The sequence below is a fragment of the Heterocephalus glaber genome, unplaced genomic scaffold, assembly GCF_053883595.1.
Source record: "Heterocephalus glaber isolate CG9 unplaced genomic scaffold, H.glaber_assembly_v1.0 deba00001773, whole genome shotgun sequence".
In the NCBI taxonomy this organism is placed as follows: Eukaryota; Metazoa; Chordata; class Mammalia; order Rodentia; family Bathyergidae; genus Heterocephalus; species Heterocephalus glaber.
Genome location: NW_028258463.1, coordinates 10,084,276 through 10,103,869, shown reverse-complemented (window position 1 = coordinate 10,103,869; position 19,594 = coordinate 10,084,276). Strand labels below are relative to the sequence as shown.

The following is a 19,594-nucleotide window of genomic DNA, read 5'->3' as shown; positions in this document are numbered from 1 at the left end:
ACACGAGCCCAAGAAGGGGCTGAGAACACCGTGTCCACCGCACAGGTGCAGGCCAGGGGACCGCAGCCTGGGTGGCAGCAGTGACGGGGGACACTAGTCAGAGTGAGGATGTGGGAAGGCTGAGCTGTCCTGTACCCTCACCTCAGGGACTCACCGCCAGCAGCATCTGCAGACCACTCCACCCGCCTGTCCCGGCTCTGCCCGGAACTGGAGCCCTGACCTCTGTAGTTCCCAGAGCTGGGGTTTGGAGGAGGAGCGTTTCCCTGCGATACAGGGTCTCGGATTGGGCCAATGAGACGCGCCGGATGGGGCTGCCGGGACCCCCCATGATGGCCATGTCCCTCCGTGACGTGGTGTGTGTCTCAGTGGATACCACAGGCTGCGTACCTGCTAAGCCATAGAAACCTCTCTCGCGCTGAGCTCCGGCCCCCAGCCCTGCCTGAGGCCTTTCCCCCCTTGCACAAGGCCGTCTCTCTGTCGGTGACGCACTAACAGGTGGATGTGGGAGGGACTCACACTCAGGCTTGCGCAGGGCGGACACCTGCCAAGGGGGAGAACCGATGCTGCTGCCCCTGCACAGGCCAGAGGTCCCTGTCACGGGGGCCCAGGTGTCCACTCCATGGTGTCCAGGGCGATGTCCATTGCTCTGGGCCTGGGGGGCACATGGGGTGGCTAAGGTGTTCCTGCAAAACATGGCTCCACCAGTCTCCCCACACGCAAAGAACCTCAGTAAAAATGGCACTTGGGCCGGGGATTTAGCTCAGTGGTTCCGCTGCCTGCCTCGCAAGCTCAAGGTCCTGAGTTCAAGCCCCGGTACCAAAAAGAAAAAGTGGCTCTTGCCCAGTACGATGCCAGGTGGTGACACCCGTTCCCAGTCTGGAACCACATGACGCTGCCCTCCTCTGCAGGATGCCCTGGGAATGGCCGCCCTGGGGGCAGAGCTGGCCCAGCTGTGTTCACAGCGATGGCATCAGCCGTCAGAGGTGCAGCCGTAGGTGCAGCCCATGTGGGAAGGCACTGCCAGGGTGCCCTGCGCCCCAAGGGGAGCCTGCCTGCGTGTGTGCAGTGTGTGTATCCCAAGGAGGCTGCAGAAGGGAAAACAGCCCTCACTCCTGCCGGGAGGAACGCAACAGAGCAGTCAGGGAAAGGGAAGCCAGGCCAGCCGAACGTGCACGCCACCCCAGCTTCCAATACGTTTTTCTACAATAACTGGGCGGCTCCAGATATTCACAGAGACAACGGAGCCCCCAGCCATGTCAGTTCCCCAAACTGGTGTCTCAGAAGTCCTGGCTGACCTCACCCTCTCTCCCTGGCACAATCTCACCTGCCTGCCCCCGGCCTTGGGGCGACCCCTGGGAAGGAGGAAAGGACCCCGGAGTCCCACCCGAGCCTTCTCCCGAGCCTTCTCATCCGTGTGCTGCCTCCACCCCACCTCCCCAGGGTCCCAGGTTCCCTTTCATCCCCTCCCCAGCTGTGGCCCCTTCAGCCAGCATGGCCACACTCCCGGATCCCAGTGCTGCGGGGGCCTCAAAAACCCTCAGGGCCGAGCTCACCCTTATCTAGATGATGAAACTGAGGCCCAGTGGGAGGAGCTCCCATGCCAGGAGAGATGTGGAAATGGAGGGAGGCTGCTTAAACTTGCCCCAGGAGCCGGAGGGTCTGGCAGGGTGGCCAGGGGGTGGGGAGCAGAGCCCTGGAGCCTGGCTGACTCCGAATCTCCCTGACCTCCCCCGACTCTGCTGCTCCCCAGCTGTGTGGCCTTCAGCTGTTGCTCAACAGTTCTGAGGCTCAGATTTCTCAACTGCAAAACGCAGAGGATTTGGGTATAAACAGCACAGCGCCCGGAATGTCGAATGGGGCAGGGAGTGGGGGCCCCGGACTCCGCTGCCAGACCGTCTGGTTCAAATCCCAGCACCGCTCCTTGGCCTGGTAGTGCAGCCCGTCTGTCGGTGCCTTGGTTTCCTGATCTGTACAATGGGGTGACTAATAGCACCTACCTCCCACCGTGGTGGTGAGGAAGAAATTAACCCACACAAGCAAAATGCTTAGAAACTCGGAGATAAGCATTGTGGGTAATCATTTAGATGTTTAAGAGACAGTAGCCAAAAATAAATAAATAAATAAAGTTGCTAACCTCAAAGCAACCACGTTCGATTCTTTAGATCAATTTCCATTCCCATGTAATGTAATAATACCACGTCGGAGGCGGCTTCAAGATGAGGAAGCCCGGCCTGCCCGAGGGAACCTGGTTTTTTGTTAGTGTGGGAGCAGGGTTAGCGATGGCCAGGTTTCCCTGGTCTGAGCCCCTAGAAAACCCCGGGGACTAACGGGGTCCTCTCCCTCCACTCCAAAGAGCACCCCAGCCCCAGCCCAAGGAGCAGCCACCTCAGGCCCAGCTGGCCCACAGCAGCCTGGTGCCCTGCACCCCTCGGCCAGACCCAGGCAGGAGGCCCACTGCCCTGTCTGTGCACGGCCCACTTCTGACTTTCCTATCCCATCGGCTCTTGCCTTCCTGTGCACAGCGGGAGAGGCCTGCCGAGTTACCTTTGTCTGTTGGGAGCTCACTGCCTGGGCTCTTCTATGTGTCACAGCAGCCCAGCCCTACGGAGCCCCATCTTGGGGTAAATGAACATCTCACGCCAGCAGGGAGGGGTCAGGCCCAGCCCGCTCTTGAGTGGCGCTGTTTCCTCCAAGGGCAGCAGATCCTGTGGTCACACCCGCACCCGCACCTGCAGAGGGCCGGTGACCAGGCCGCGTGCCCGGGTGTCTGCTCGCTCCATGTCAGCACTGGCCCCAGCGTTTATGTCTGCTCTGAGCAGATATCTGACACCTCGAAGCCCAGCAGATGCTGCAGGTTGAATGTTCAACATTTCCCCACGGCCCAGAGGAGGCTGGAAGAGCAGGCGCATTTCCCTCGTGTGGTTCAGGCACTGGCTCGGATTCTCCCCCAGGACCATGGCACTTCTGGCGGCCTGGCCTGACACCTGGAGGCCTGTGATCCAGCAGGTGCTTGGGAGTCACCTCTATGGGAAGCGCTGTGCCTGCTGCCCGGTCACCCACTCCCCCCACCCCGACCCTGGCACCCGCTGGCACCAAACCCTGGGCAGAGGGTGGACACGGGTGCTGGCGGAACAGAGGCCGGGAGGAGGTGTCAGGGAAGAAAGAGTCTTCGAGGGAGTGGAAGGACAGCTGCATTTCCCGAGTGCCAGTGATGTGCGGAGCACAGCACCGACCAAGCCACCTCCTTCAGGCTCAGAGAGGTTAACAACTGCCAAGGTCACACAGCCAGCCTGCGATAGAGCAGGAAGTGACTTCAGCTGCATCTTGCCAGCCTCCTGAGTCCTTGCTTTGTCACTTTATTACGGGCTTCACCCAGCTGTTTGTTCAGCACCAGATAAGCCTGGACCCCTCCTGGGTGCCAGGCATGGTGCAAGGCACAACCCATCTGTCTCAGCACCTGCTGGGCGCAGAGCTCTGACCCGGGAAGAGAAGGAATCAGCAAAGACATGGCCTCCTCTGACTCGCAGCTGGCACGCCCAGGGCTTTGCCACCACACTGTTGCCTTCTGCCCCGCGCCCTGCTTCCCACACGGGGGTCCTGGCTCTGCCTTGGAGTCGTGGTCCCCTGGGGGTCGCCTCCACTCTCTGTGTCCGTCTCCTCGTTGTCAGGGTAGGGTCCCTGCCAGCAGGGCCCTGGGCCTGGCACTGCTGGAAGGGGGACAGGGCGGGGCACGGGGCGAGGAAGCCACTCCCCCCCCAGCTGCGGTTTCTGGTGGGGCCAAGGTAGCAGCAGGTGCAGGGAAGTGTTCGTCACCTTTCCAACAAAGAAGGCCCCCAGGGCACCATGGGAGCAACGGTGAAGGCGCCAAAAATAAAACCCACCTCTCCCTCCTTAGGGGCAGCGGGCCCGTCCTCAGGGCTGCAAGAAAAGTCTCATGCATGGCATATGAAAGGAGCTGCTCAGTATTCACCCAGGAACACCGCTACACACACACACACACACACACACACAAGCCCAACCCTGGGTTTGTGCTTTGGGTCCCCGGGCTGGAGTTCTCGGCTCTTTCCAAGTGAGGACATTTCCCTTTTCCTTCCGTTGTACCCCTGGTCTTGCATGCTACAGTGTCCTCCTTCTGGCACCACTCGAAGCTCATCCGGGAACCTAGCAAACTGGCTGCAGAAGCACCCTGGGCCACACACCCCCAGAAGCACAAAGACGAGCACCCCTCACTGCCCTCGGGGCAGACACCCACGCCAGCTCCAACAGCCCCACTCATGATGGGGGCACCAGGGAGCGGAGGGCCGTGGAGAGAAGAGGGGTTCACTTCCTGTGCCCCCAACATCCTCAGCCGTGGCTTCTCCCACGGGCCTCGGCTCACAGAGCTGCCCAGCAGGCTGAAGACTGGTCCCCACCTCTGCCCGCTAGCTAGGTGGCCCCTCGGGGACTAGGCAGACACAGGACTTTGCAGGGGTGCGGGGTGCACGGAGGCCTGGGTGCTCCCAGAGCCCTTGCAACCTGACACTTGGTTCAGAGACGCCAGACCCCTCATTAAGGCCGCCGAGGAGGTTGAGCGCGTGTTTATTTCCCGGCTTCTCCTCCCCTAGCTTCCCGGCCAGAGCAAACACAGAAGGTGAATGCAGTCGCTGGCTGGGCCTCCCGTCGGGGACCTCCAATGTCCCTGGCTCCTTTCCATCCCGCAGCCCCTACCCCAAACCGAGCGGGCCCCTGCGGCCTGGAACTTTCTCTTCCTCCCCTGCTCTCCACCCTCAGCCCCAACCTTCCCCCCACAAAGCTGTTCCAGGCCCTGTCCCTTCCCTGAGGACCGAACATTCTGTGAGGCGATGCCAGATGCTGCTGGCAAAGAAGGCCCTTCCATGGGGCGTGGCCTCTGTCCGCTCGGTCACTGTCACCCTCGGAGGGGACAAGGACACCTGAGTGGCCACCGACCCGACGCTTGATTTCACTAGAGCCTTTCTGGGGGCACAGGTCACCAGACCCCGGCACCCCCAAACACTCCCTGTCGATTTACGGGAAGGAAACCGAGGCACTGCAGAGGGTGGCAGCCGAGTGGGGCCTAGGACTCTGGAACGCAGCCTCCAGGGAAGCAGAGCCTGCGCCTCCATGTCTCTGCCACCGCCTCAGTGCTCACAGTGTTCCCATCCTCAGGATGGCCAGTGGCCAGGCTGCCTGGGGGCCGGCCAGGGAGGGACGTCTGGTCACCAGGTCCCCTGGACAGGGAGGAGGGGCAAACACAGACCCAGGATCCCTGCTCCCACAGTGTGACCTCGACACATGTCTGTCTTGCCCTCAGCCTCAGTGTCCCCATTTGAAGATAAGTGACGCTACAGACACTGAGCCCATGGCTGCAGAGCCCTGTGGTGTGTGAGTCAGGAGGTCAGGACAGCCCTTTCCGGTCAGTGTCCTCCTCGGCATGGCATGTAGGGGGTATGTTTGCCAGAGAGATGTAGAAATCGGTCCCTCGTGACACAGGCAGACAGATGGCACCTGCTTTAGCACACAGAACTTCAGTGCTCAGGGTCCCCTGCCCCCAGCACCATGCCCCTGGGTGACCTCAGCTCCTTCCAGGAGTGGGTTCGAATCCCCCAGGCCTCTCCTGCCTGGCTGGCCTCACCCAGCGCCAGGAGCATCAGAGGTCAAAAGTTTGTGGAATGAATCTATGAATGGTGACTCTGGGTCTTCCGTGCCCGGTGTGGTAGAGAAGACCTCCTCGTGGCGGGTTAAGGCAGGGACACCCTTGCAGGCACTGTCCTGGAAGAGCCTGGACAATAACCCCTGACCCTGCCCTCTAACCTCCCCATCCCCCAGTACAAAATCCCAGGCTCTGACGCAGGCACCTCTGCAAATAGATGCCGTTTCCATGGGAACCAAAACCTCAGTTCGGTCATTTCCAGCACAGGCTGCACAGTGTCAGCTCCGGAGTCGGGGCTGTGCCCAGGACGGCGCAGCCGAGCTGACCTTGCGAGGCCATCCTGGACTGTCCCTCCCGAAGGCCACGGGCACCAACAGCCCTGCATCCCCTCTGCAGGGGTGGGGGTACCCAGGAGGTGGGCGGGGCCAGGGACGGCCTCGGGCTGGCCCCGGGGTGGGAGGCACGGAGTAGAGGGCAGAGCACGCTGCCCTTCACCAGCCCAACAGGCCACGATTTCCCTCCACCCTCAGGGCAGCGGCCCAGGTGCCCCAGGGAGCCCAAAAGGCGCTTCTGAAGTCAAGATGGAAAGTGGGGTGACTCCGAACCCACTCCCCGACCTATCCCTGTGCCCTTGCGGCTGCAGGGAGGCTGCTCTCGCCGTCCTTCCCCGGCACTGTGGGCGAGGCGAGGACAGCGTATGAAAGTGTTCAGTGGCAGGGGCAGCGGTGCCCTGGCCCAGTTGTTGTTGTGCCTATGAGGAGAGCCCCGCCAAGTCACCCCGGGGCTTCCCAGGCTTCGCCCCTGCTGTGGTGGCCGGCACCACAGGGCAGGGGAGCGGGAGGCCTCACACCCAGGGCAGGGCGGAGAGGGACACAGAGGGACGCTGGCAGAGAGACAGGATGTGGCCAGCCGTGCCCCCTGCCTGCATGGGCCACTCTTTGCTCTGCTCTTGGGGACTCCCACAGCCGGGGGCCCCAACTCCAGTCCCCAGCCACTCCCACTGCTCCTTGTGGTCAATGACAACAGTGAAACCACTGACCTGATTTTGTGTAAAGAGGAAGAGATAATAGGGCACCTCCAAGTGCACGCACACACACACGCACACACACACACACACAGGGACGCACACTGGAAACTTTCACTATCTTCTTGACAGGAACCCAGCCCCGACAGGGAGCTCCCCGGGGTACAAAGCGCAGTGTTTACCTGCGGTCAGTCACAGGCCCGAGTTCCCGGAGGCCTGGCAGCAGAAACACCGCAGGTGTGACCTGGGTCCCAGCGGGGTACAGGGCGTGCCCTGTGTCTGAGCCTGTGAGGCGTCTGCTCTCTCCCCAGATGCTTGCTCTGTGCCTCCCCCCAGAAGTCATGAGGGGCCCACAGTGAGCTCCTGAGGGTTGGTAACCCCTCCTGCTTCTCATCTCCATCAGAGGGCAGCACCTGCCCTCACCCCAGCCCCACCCCGCCCAGCCCCAGCCCGGCAGGCTCGGCTCCGGCTCCCCAGCAACGCACAGGCGCACAGGCGGGCCGGGCAGTCCTGGGCCTCGCCCGCCCGCGGCTGCAGCTGCGTGCTGGTGCAAAACGCAGCCCCAGGCCCACGGAGTCCAAAGCTGCCTCTTAACCCGGGACTGATAAAGGTTGAGGCTGGCGGCCGCTCCCCACGCCGGCCCAGCCCAGGCCCAGCCACGGCCTCCCTGGCCTCTTCCCTCCAGCCAAGAGCCCAGAGCATCCAGCAAGGCCCTGAGGCGCATGTGGAAGAGCAGGCTGCATCTGCCCTTGGCACCTGCCCCCAGGGCCTCCTGCGTCTCCTTCAGACCTGGTCCCTCTCAGAGCCAGGGCAGCAGGGGAGAGCAGGCCACAGAAGGTGCTCCCTGTCTGGCCTGGAGCTTTAAGCCCATCTGGCTCAACCACCCTCTAGGGCCCCATGGAGTCACCAGGGTGAACCTGTTCTGAAGTTCTCCCTGTCCTTGCCCATTGGCTTGGGTCCCCTGGTTGGCTCCCCATGTCAGACTAGAGCCCAGACCTGGAGCCCACCCCATCTGGCAGATAGCTGAGCACCTGGCACTGCAGGGAGGAGAGAAGGCAAAGCAGAACCTGAAAGCCATTAACAGCTATCAACAGCCCTGGGTGTGAATATCCGAGATCCATGGATGGCCATTAGCATCTAGTATGAATTAGCTACTGCTCTTTCTCAGAGGCTGGCAGAGACTGGGCTAGGACACCCAGGCCTGCGGAGTTTTGATAGGAGACAGAGGGGAAAGCCCAGGTCCCCCCTGCTCCAGCCAGGGCCCCAGGGTGAGGGGCACCCCAGAGCTGGCCAGTGCTGCCATGGACCCCACCCTAAGGGTCTGCCTCTGGGGCTCACAGCCCCAATTTCTTGTTGCTTCTCAATCTCCTAGCAGGGGAGCAACTGAGGAGGGGGCTCCTTCAGCTGCAGACAGGTCACCCAACTCCAAGCTCTGTCCTCAAGGCAGGTATCATATGGAAGGGAGGGACAGAAAAGGAAGGAAGGAAGGAAGGAAGGAAGGAAGGAAGGAAGAGAGGGAGGAAAACTGAGGCTGGAAGAGATGAATAACATGCACGCGGCATATTATTCACCCAGCCAGTAAGCAGCAGAGCCAGGATTAGACCAACCACCAGCTCCGCAGAAGGGAGGCCCTGATCCATTCCCGTCTCCTTCCAGGACCCACAGGACCACCCTCCTGGGACCCTGTCCTGAGCCATCCAAAGGGCAGGGGTGGCAGGCCGGCCCTGAGGACCTGCCGTGACCTGGACCCCTGGCCCTGCTCTGGCAGCCGCCCTCCCTCCTGTGTCAAACGCTCGTGCCGGGGCCATCACTGGCAGGAGCCCACGGCCCGCGTGATACAGCCCCTGCCACTGGATCGGGTGGACATGGCGTGACAACAGCCACAATGGCATAGACCCCACGGCCCCAACCATCCCTCCAGGTGGGAGACAGGGAGGGTCCCTAAAACTTTGCAGGCAGCAGATGGAAAGGGACAGGGGCTCCCCCATCCCCTGCCAGGCTGAGCTGGGGACAGAGCTAATCTCCCGTCCTCTCCCCACCCAGGCCAACCCCAGTCTGGGGAAACCAGTATTCGTCAGGCCCGGCTAGGAGCGGCCAGGCAGTTGCCGCCTTTGACCATGAGTGGTTAGCACTGCTGCTCTATGTCTCCCTGGAGAAACTGAAACCCCACAGCTAGCAGGGACAGAGCTGAGGGGAAGCCAGGTCTCTCTGGTTCTCCCGGCCTGGTGCTTCCCTGAGACTCTGCCCTCCAGGTGACCCTGGCTCACAGCGTCCTCCAGGCCTGAAGCAGAGCTTCACTGGCCCCCAAGCATGGGTGGTGTCCCGGGCCACTGTCCACACTGCCCTGAAGCTCAGGATCACGCCCCAGGACCGAGGCAGCCGGGAAAGTGGGTCCCAAATAGAGGAGCCCTGTGGACTTCGAGGTCCCCCCTGCTCAAAACCCTTGCAGGGTGCAGGCACTGCCCTGCTCCTGCCTCGGACCCCCAGGTCCGTGCTCAGTTCCTCACGGTATTTCCCAGGCCCATGGCTCTCCCAGTGACGTCCCATCCCAGGCACATGGTAGGCGTCCAGCAGCCCTGGGCAGGTGCACCACCCTGCCTAAGCCCCTCTGGAGGTGCCCCTGACACCCGGGCTGCAGAGGCTCAAATCCAGACTCGGGGGACACAGTGTCCTTGAGGGAGCCCCTGCCCCCTGCTCGGCTCTCGGGCACCGGGAGCCCTGCATGATCCAGGAACAGCACAGAGCCCAGGAATGTCCCGCCCACGGCATCTGGCGCTGCTTCCTTCCTGGAAGGACAACGAGGCAGGAAGGGCGATAAGACTTCTGCTGCTTGGCCCGAGGGGCCGGGAGGCCGAAGGCGGCTGCCAGGTGGCAGTGGGGCCCAGCAGCTGGGCAGCCCGGGAGGAGGCCGGTGGCACAGAGCAGTTGTAGCCGCCCGCCCGCCCCTCCTCCCTCCCTCCCGCCGCCCGCTCTGTGGACCGGGCTTCCCCAGCTGCCTGCTCCTCTCTCCGAGGACCTGTTCCCATGCCCTGCTGTGACATTCCGGGTCCTCCCCACCCCTTCCCGCCTGGACGCCCGCCCGCTCCTTCCTGCCTCCTCTTGATGCTGTGCTGTGACCCTCAAGCTGCCAGTGACCAGTCCTCCCTGGGCTCCACTGCGCCAACCCTGGAAATCCTCCTGTCCCCACCCCACTGCTCTCCCCAGGCCCTGCCCGGCCCCTCTGCCTCCACCCGCACCCCAGCCCGTCCTAGGGTCCCACCTTGCCTGTTCTCACCTCCCCACAGGCTATGGCGCTGCCCCAGTGGACAACAGCACCCACAAGGGACGTCTTTGTCCCAAGGATCCCTGCTTCCTCTCCCACGGTGCCTGGAACAGACACTGGGAAGACAGTGTGACCCACGGGATGTGAGCAGACCCGGCACTTCCAGGCCTCGCTCTCTCTCCCACCTGCCCACTGGAGGCCGATAACCGAAAGATCTCAGCAGCCACCTGCTAATGGAAGTTGCAGGGCCATCCCCACCTGGTCTCGGCATTCAGAGCTCCACAGCCCGCCTGGTATGGCCCTGGCCCAGACTGTATTGTGCTGCCTGCCGACCACCGCACCTTCGTGGGCCTGTCTGCTCCACTGCCCGCCTATGCTGACCCGCACAAGTAGCTTCCAATCTGTGGAGCATTTCCTGTCTGCCATGGACTGTGGGATGCGTCTGCCCGAATTCACTTCTCTCCCAGTTAGGTCGCATTTTACAGATGAGAAAACTGCAGCTCAGGAAGGCCGGGCCACTCACCAGGCTACCCAGTAAATAAGCTTGGACACGGTCACCTTCACATCCTCCCCAAGACTACCGTCACCAGCGAGGGCAGAGTGGCATTTTAGTCCTGCCTTCTCCCTGCAAGAAACAGTGTCTGAGCCACACTCCATGTGGCTGCTCTTCAGCTTCCACAGCCTGGCCCGCCAGGTCCTGCAGACAGGGTTGCTCTCTGTCATTTGTCACTAAGCTCAGGGATGCTCGGTGAGCTCCCACCTCAACCCACTTGCGGGCTGTGAAGAGGCAAGGTGCAAAGGGCCAGGTCTGTGGGGCCATCACCCTGTGCCCCACCCCGCCCTGCTCAGGGGAATGAGGGGCTGCAGGCGACCAGGCTGGGGAGGGCAGTGTGGACACATGGGTCCCACATGAGGCCGCCACTGTGCTACGGCTTCAGTCACACAGTCTGGTTCTCATTTCCTCGGGGAAGTGGGTGGAGCGAGACAGAAGAATGGAAGAAAAAGCCTGCCTCAAGCTGAGGGAATGAAAGATCAGAAAACATCAAAAAACTTTCTATTGAAAGTCTGGGTATTTCGGCCAAAGAGACGCAGAGACGGGAAACTGGGGCCCAGCTTAGGAGGCCTCCAGCCTCCCTCGGTGATCTTCATACCAACCCCTCTGCCCAGAAGCTGGGGACCGCCCGGGGCACCCGCAGAGCCACCTCAGCTCTGGGCTCCTCTGCCTTCCGTCCATCCCCACAGGCCCTCTGCCACCCATCAGGAACATGGAGAGGGCAGAAACGGGTCCTGCCCCTGGTCACTGTTTCCTCCCCAGACCCGAGGACCTGGCCATCCGGAAAGGAGCTTAGACCTGAACGTGACAAGGAGCGGCTTCCAATGCACACCCAGGACACATGTGTGCACACAGGCAGGCCACGGGAGTCGACACATGTGGAGATCCACAGCCCCATCCTCTCCCAGGCGGCGAGGGAGGCGCCAGGACGTGCTGTTTCCTGTCTTATCTGCAGCTACAGACACCTCCCCCACCTTTTTCCTCACCCAAGACAGATACACACACACACACACACACACACACACACACACACACACACACACGGGCCCGACTGGCTTCCCCCTAGCTGGGAGAGAGAAAGGGAGACCCCGCTTCCACAAGGGGGCGTGCGAAGACCATCAGACTCCAGGTCTCCACACCAAGGTTGCCACAGGGAAATCTGGGGGAGTCTCCTGGAAACCTGAGGCAGAGATGGGTAACGGGCCGCGAGACGGAAAATAATCAAAATGATTGCAGTGCTTGCTCTTTGGACCTACCAAATGTTCACCATGTGCAGGTCCCTGGCCTGACCACTTATCCAGTAATAATCACTCATTTAATCCTTCCCGCACTTCTGTGGGGCCTGCAATACTATGATTCCTGTTTATAGACAGATAAAACAACCAATGTCTCCACAGGATTAAGTAACTTGCCAAGGGTCCCTCAGGGAGGCGTGAAGCCAGGATTCAAACTCAGGACCTGTCACCCATGCTTCAGGCCTCACACCACTCTCTCTGCTCCCTGGGGCTTGAATTTCCAGCAACCTGCTATGCAGTGGAGGATACTGTCCTGGACCCCACTTCCCTCTCCTCCAGGCTCCTTGGGGTGGTTTTTGAAGGACCCACAAGCTGATTTCCTAGCTCTGACTAGCCCTGATTGGCAGGTCTGCACCTTTAGAAAGCAGTAAAGGGATTCCTAGCAAAGAACAAAAAGCTCTTCCTCCCACTTTGACCCAATAATCTCATTCCTGGGAACTTAGTCCCAGGAGAAGAAACAATTCAAGTGGAAGCCAAGTATTATCCTCATAATATGTGCGCCAGAGTCTTTATTTAAAGGTCAGAAGCTGGGAACCAAAATAGGGAAGTGGCTTAGTAAACTGGGACATTTGCACAATGGGCAATCAGGCCCGGAGAGCCGCAGCTGCGTGCAACTGCCGAAGGGAGTGTGAAAAAGCCTCTTACCACACACAGCCTATCACCAGCCAACTCAGCTAGGAGAGAGAGAGAGAGAGAGAGAGAGAGAGAGAGAGAGAGGCATTCAATATCCAAGGCTCCAGGTCCTGACGAGGTACAGGGCTTCTCTGAGAGTGGTTTTGATGATTTTCACCTTTTATGCTGTACTTGTTATTAAACAATAATTCTTCAAATAAATTCCATGAAGAGAGCTGGTGTGGATTCTGTTCTCAGATGGAAGCCTGAGAAATTCACATACAGACCCTTCGTGTCTGCTCTTCCCCCCAGTAATGATGCCAGGTGTGATCAAAAAACATAGTGAATGTTTACATGTTACGTTTTAAAAATTTATTACAGTAAAAGATACATTACCATCGGTCCCTTGAAAATCCCTCCTTAGCTTCACCAACACTTATCCCATCATCCTTGCCAATTTCTGAAGCAGTTCTGGAAGTCCTCTTTCATTAGTTGCTGCCTTGATGTCCTGAATCAATTAAAAATATTTACTTCTTATGTTCATGTTGACTTTGGGGAAGAACCAGAAGTACCATGGTGCCAGATCTAGTTCATAAGGTGGATGAGGACGCAGCGTCATGTTTTTATGAGCCTGCCTCTTGGTTGGATGGCACTGGGCAGCAGCATTCACATTTCTGATCACACCTCCTAAAGACATTATGTTATTATAATAAAAATTTTACATTTCAACATTCACCATATATTTGGATCACACCTCATAAGTGGTAAGAAAAGACTTGGGCATCACTACACCCGCCACGACCCAACTTGGGGAGTGGCATGTGGGTTTGCTGGAGATGTGCCCCCCAGCTCCGGTCAAGGTGCCAGCTGGCCTGACGCTGTCCAAGGTCGGGCCGCCTGGGTCCACTTCCAAGCCTGCTTGTGGCTGTTGGCGGGATTGACTCCCTGCGGGCTGCTGGGCTGCAGGTCTCAATTTCCTCCCTGCCGGGTCCTTGGGGTGCCTGACACCCTGGCTTTGGGGGTGGCCCGCGAGTTGCAGGTGGTCACTCCAGAGAGAAGGAGGGGATGCCTCGGAGACGGAGGGAGGTATCTCCCGGCCTGGCCTCCAAAGGGGACACCCTCACTTGTCATGTTTCACTCCCTAGAAGCCATCACTACATCCGGCCCACACGGGCGCTGAGATCACACCAGGTCGTGTGGTGTGCCTGCCACAGACTCAAACATTCATAGCATTGTCTGCATAACAAAAACAGTATTTGCGAAGTGACCTGCCCGACGTGGACATTTTCTCAGCCTTTTGATCGACGTCCCTGCCCATTGCTCCAGCCACAGCAGCCCCCCACCCCATGCCCGGTTCAGGCGTGTGCACGGGTCTCGGCCAGGTTCTGGGGCTTGGAAGGTAGGGTGGGGGCCGTGTGGACACTTCCCGATGCCAGGTCTTGAGAAAGAAGGCAATCTCTGCTGCTTTTTTTTTTTTCCTGAGACAGGGTCTCACTTTGTGCAGTTCAGACTGACCTTGAACTGACTGTGTACCCCAGGCTGGTCTCAAACTTGTGACGATCTTCCTGCCTCAGCTTTCCGAGTCCTGGGATCACGGGCTTGGCCACCGCATCCGGCTGGAGTAATTTTTAACAAGCCCCCAGGTAAGTGTTAGCATAGGGCAAGTGGAGCGTCCCCACTGTCCACTGCCACAGACCCTCACAGGGCTCCTCCCCGGCTCATCCCACGTAGGACTTCTGGGAAGCAAGGACCCAGCGCCAGGAAGGCCCCGGGGCTCCTGCAGTCATGAAGCGGAAACCAGCATCCCTGGGCTCCTGCTGGTACCATGTGGGTTTCCCAGAACCAGAGGATTAGAGATGCCAGGTTTAGCAAATAAAAATACAGAAGCCTCATTAAATTTGCATTTCAAGTAAGCAACAAAGACTTCTTTAATCTAGGCCTGTCCCAAGTGTGACATGAGTGCCCCGTGTTTTAGCTGCCAACCCAGCCAAGCTTCCAAGGGGAGGCTGAGGTCCCCATCCCCGCCAGGGTCCAGCGCAAAGGAGCACTCTCCCGGTTCCCATCTCTGAACAAGCCAGACAGGGAGGGCAGGGCCTGGCTGCAGCCAGCGTTCTGCCCAGCAACCGAAACAGGCTTTGCAGGGAGTGAATTCGTGTCCTGGTACCAGCACGAGCTGGGTGCCTAAAGTGGGGACCTTCTGTCTCTTAATTCTGGAGGCTGCAAGTCCCAAAGCCAGCAGGGCCAAGCTGCCCCTGAGACTGGAAGGAGCCCTGGCTCTGTTTCTGGCTTCCGGGGGTGGCCATGCCTCCTCCGAGTGCTTGGCTTGTCCTGTGGCAGGTCCATCTCTGCCTGTCACCACACTGCCTGCCCTGCCCTGTGCCTTCCTCTCCTTTCTCCTCCCCACCTGTAGGATCAGCCCCTCCCCGGACGCAGTCTGACTTCACCTTAGCCTGTGTCCACCAAGACCCCGTTCCAAATAAGGTCGCATTCACAGGGACAAGGGCTTCCACGCGCCTTTCTGAGGGACACAATTCAATCCACAGCAAGGGGAATGGAGAAATTAGATCCTGAGAAGGATGCCCACTGTAGATTTTCAGGGGGAAAAAGGAGCAACCTACAAAAAGAAGAATGTAGGTAGCATGACCCTTTTTAAATTTAAAAAAAAATTATGGGGCCGGGGATTTAGCTTAGTGGTTCCACCGCCTACCTCACAAGCGCAAGGACCGGAGTTCAATCCCCGGTACCAAAAAATAAAAAAATTATAAAATGAGCTTTTATGTATGATCACTACTTAATCATTGAGTCAATCAACAAACATTTACAGGGCACCACAGGCTAAAACAGTGATCACACAGAGCCTGCCCCTGGGGTCCTAGAACCCACATTTAAGTCCACCTTGGCCATTGGAAGGGCACCCATCTCCCTGTTAGGTGACTTCCAAGGAAGCCCAGAGGGGTGAAGGGGAAAGATGTTTTTTCATTTTAATTCTTTTTCTGCATTGCTTAAATTTTTATAGCAAGCATGTTATTAATTTGCAAGTTACTAAAAAAATGCTTAACCTTTTTTTAAGTCCAAAAGTCCAGCCCTTTGGATGCTGCTCTGTTTTCCAGAGTGCAGGGGGGGACACGGCTGCTGGGTAGTGTCACCCATAGAGGTGGCAGTGGGACAGGCAGCAAGATCTCGCCCCGGGGGAGCGAGGACTGGCAGGAATCTGGGCACCACCTGATCGCTCGTGTATTAAACATTTTAGTGATTAAAAGAATGAGATACCTGTAACTATTCATGCGTGTGTGTGTGTGTGTGTGTGTGTGTGTGTTTGATGTCTGTCTCTCCTACTGGACTCTAACTTCCCAGGTGACGGGTCTGTGTCTGTTTTGCATGACACTGTATACTAGCCTCAGGCGCAGCACCCAACAATACAGTTTCTCAGGAACAAAGCATTGCATGAAGGAAAGCAGCACATCAAAGTTTGGGGGCTCCTATCACACAGGTGGTCTGCACTGGCTCCTCGATTTACAACTAGGAAAACTAAAAGTTCAGGAAAGTTAAGCCGCAAACCAGTGGCAGCCAGGACAAGACGAGACCCCTCATCCTCAATCCAGGGTGAAGCCCAAGCCAAGAGTGGCAGCACACACCTGTGATCTCAGCACTCTGGGAGGCTGAGGCAGGAAGACCACCAGTTGGAGCTCAGAATGGGCAGCTTTGAGACCCTGCTTCAAAATAAAAACCACAAAGGCTGGGATGTAGCTCAGTGCCAAAGCCCTGGGTTCAATCCCCATACTACCAGAAAAAAGAGTAATCTTTGTTTTATAGGAAAATCAAGACATGGAGCTGGGGTGCAGCTCAGTGGTAGAGTGCTTGCATGTGTGTGAGGCCCTGGGTTTGATCCCCGGTGCACACACAACACACACACAACACACACACAAAGACATGAACAATTAAGTATAGAGAACCATTGTCTCAGAATCACCAAACAATGTCAAGCAATTCTTTCTTCTAACCTTGGCTTTTCCCAGTGCGGCTAAATATTCAACAGATGTCGGGTTTTGTGGGTGCTAGTGAATCACACCCCTCACTTCTCCGAGGTCTGATCCAATTGAGAAACAGTCACAGGAGACGAGCAGAGATTAAAATGTCAGCTTTATTGCTGGTCCAGATGTCTGGAGGATGTGGCGAAGACCCAAGGCCCGAATGGGCTTCCTATCCCTCTCCCCTGACTTGAACCCTCCCGCCCACTCTCGGCGCAGCAGCTGGACTATTGAAGTCCTCCCCGCAGAGGCTGGGCCAGCCCTGGTGCTCTTAGCCGGAGGAGGGAGGAGCAGAGACAGAGTGGGCCATGTCGACGGGTCAGTCTCAGAGAGAGCGCCAGGCACAGGCTAGGGGCGCGAGCCCAGCGCCCTTGGACTCTTTGCCAAGCCAATAACCCCCACTTCCTCTCACAGGGCAGAGCCAGTGCTGGGGGCACCAAGGTTTCTTCCCAATATCCCCTGGAGGATGCCAGTTCCTGTATCAGGGGCTGATAGGAAACTGGGGATGGGAGGATGTCCCCCTTCATTACCTCCTTCAATCCTTCAATGTCTTCTCATAGCATCTTACGCCCCTGAATTCCAGGAAGCAGCTCTGAAGTTTAAGTTCATGTCCATTGAAAGTGAACTTGCTGCAAAAGACAAAAATTGAGCAATTGGAAACATAAACTACAAAGGGATCTATTTTCCTCATGGGACAGGAAATGCAGACATAGGCAAGTCTGGGTTGGCGTGAAGCTGCGTTATGCCAGCAGGGGCCGGGGCTCTCCTTTCTGACTCATCTTCCGTGGAAGGCGGCATACTCAAGAGTGCTCTCTACCTCTGGCTCCTGTCCACACTCCTGGCAGAGTAAAGAGGCACAAAGAGATGGTTAAGTCTGTTCTTTTTATCAGAAAAACAATAGCTTTCCTGGAAAACGCACTCAGTAAGCGTGTGGTTGTGTCATTTGCCCCATCTCTCTGAGAGGGAAACTTATGGAATTTATTTTGCAACTAGGCAAAAGTGGATTCTTTTAAATAACGGAAAAAGAAGAATGAATATTGGCTAGAGAATGGCCTACTGAAAGGTCATAAAATAATGATGGAAAAAACAGAAAATATTGTCAAAGAATTGCTTTAAAAAAAAAAAAATCTAGATTTGGGCCGGGGATTTAGCTCAGTGGTTTTGCTGTCTGCTACACAAGCTCAAGGACCCAAGTTCAATCCCTGGTACCAAAAAAAAAAAAAAAAAAAAATCTAGATTTTTGCAAACGTTTAAAAAAGAGATTATCTCTGTGCAATCAATTTCAGAACATAAAAAGACAGAGAAAACTTAGCTTGTCTTACAGCAGGTTAGCATTATCCGATACCTCAACCTAATAAAGAGAAAACACACACTAAATTAATTAATTAAAACTATACACTAAGTTACTTACGAGCTGGAAAAAAATCCTAGATCTTCCCCTTTCTTGGTTTCTCTTTTGTCTTATTGCAACATATGCTCAAGTAACTTCCAAAGAAGGAGTTTGGGGAGAGTAAACTTTCTTACTGTATGTGTTAGACTTTTTTTACTGCTCTCATAGCCCAAAAGACAGTTTAGCTGGGTATCAAATTTTAAATTCAGTCATTTTCCCTCAGAACTTTGAAAACATTGCCGCACTGACATCCAGAAGTCTGGTGCATTTCCTGTTTTTTATTCTTTTATAGGTGACATTTTTCCTCTGTCTGGAATTTTAGATTCTTCTCATCTTCCTAGGAATTCAAAAATCTCTCAATCATGTGTGTTCTTTATGCTAGGGCTTGATGAGCCCTGTAAGTTGAAAGACTTGAGTCTTTTTGGTCCATGAAATTCTATTCAGTTATGTATTTTGAAAATTCCCCTCCCCTAATTCCTGTCTTCCCCCTACAGTACCTATTAATCAAACATGGACCTCTTACATTGACTTTTTATGTCTTTATCTTTTCTTTAATAAAATTCCATTTCTTTCTCTTTTTTTGGCTTTATTTTCTGAGAGATTACCTTGACTTTAACTTTCAACATTTCCAAGAAATTGTGAGTGTATATATATAGAAAATATCTTCATATTCCAGGGGTATTTTTGTTCTCTAATCCTTCCTTTTTCAAAACACTACTCATGTTTTATAGATCTGGTATCTTCCGGAGTTTCTTTTTAAAGTTCTCTTTTGGCTATGAACTGTCTCTGCTTCCTCAGAGGTCTTGCTTTCGGTTTGTTTATCTTGGTCTTTCTATTTCATATTTCAGGCTTCCTCAAATAGCTATGGCTATGATTGTCCATTCATATTTAAGAAAGAAGCAATAGAAAGTTTCCTGGACACTCTGCCTGGATAAGGAGAATGAATGGTGGGCTTTGTTTGCAGGTGACCTGGTCTTCGTGCATTGAAACTTCTAAATGTCAGCCTGCAATGTGCTTTGTTCTAAGATGCCACCTTAAACTCCAGCTGTCCTTGTCTGCTACAGACTATTTAATTTCTTTAAAGAAGACCTTTCCTTGGGGAGAAAGGGCCAAAATGGGGAAGAGCTGACCCTGTTTGGATAAGCAGTGTGCGTACAAGGTCGGGAGGTTCGCTGCTCTCTTTACAGACTTGCAGTGAAATCCAGCTGCCACTGAACCCGAAGTGTCCAAGTTCTGAGCTTCTCCAGGCTTCCAGAGTCAGGTCCACTCCTGCTCAGGCTATGAACCCTGCCCTGTGCATTCTAGATGCTATCCTCCTCTGCCCTGCTTAGTCACCACACTCCATCAAACCAGCCCTCCCGAAGCGTGCTGGGAATGCTCCTGTCCACAGGTGTCCTTCCCTTCTTCTTGGGAAGGCTTTATGTTTACTAATGCATTTCTGGAGGAAGAGGTAATAAGCCTGTGTGCATTCAGTCAGTCTCCTTGGAGTGGAAATCTTATCTCCCTTCTAACAGAGAGGGATGGACATGGGGTGTGTTTGCCTTTATAGTTTATGAGGTGTGATTTAAAAATATGGGGAAAGTTTAGATTTTTTTTTCAAATTTATTACACTAAAAGACACATCGCCATTAAGTCCCCATGAAAAGACATCCCCTACACTTTGAACACATTTATCTCATCACTCTTGCCACTTTCTAAAGCAGGCCTGGAAGTCCTCTTTCACAAATGGCTTTAGTTGTCCCGGTGTGGCTGCCTGGATGTTCTGAATGGATTGAAAACA

General features: G+C 56.1%; 1 long non-coding RNA gene across 1 annotated transcript in view; it reads right to left on the bottom strand.

Moving 5' to 3' along the window:
- The window catches only part of LOC110344845 (uncharacterized), a 44,262-nt gene extending 39,512 nt beyond the window's left edge, over positions 1-4,750 (bottom strand). Inside the window, exon 1 of the long non-coding RNA XR_002387726.2 lies at positions 155-4,750. This is a non-coding gene — a long non-coding RNA (uncharacterized LOC110344845). The remainder of the gene's footprint in view (positions 1-154) is intronic.
- Positions 4,751-19,594: the final 14,844 nt, after the last annotated feature.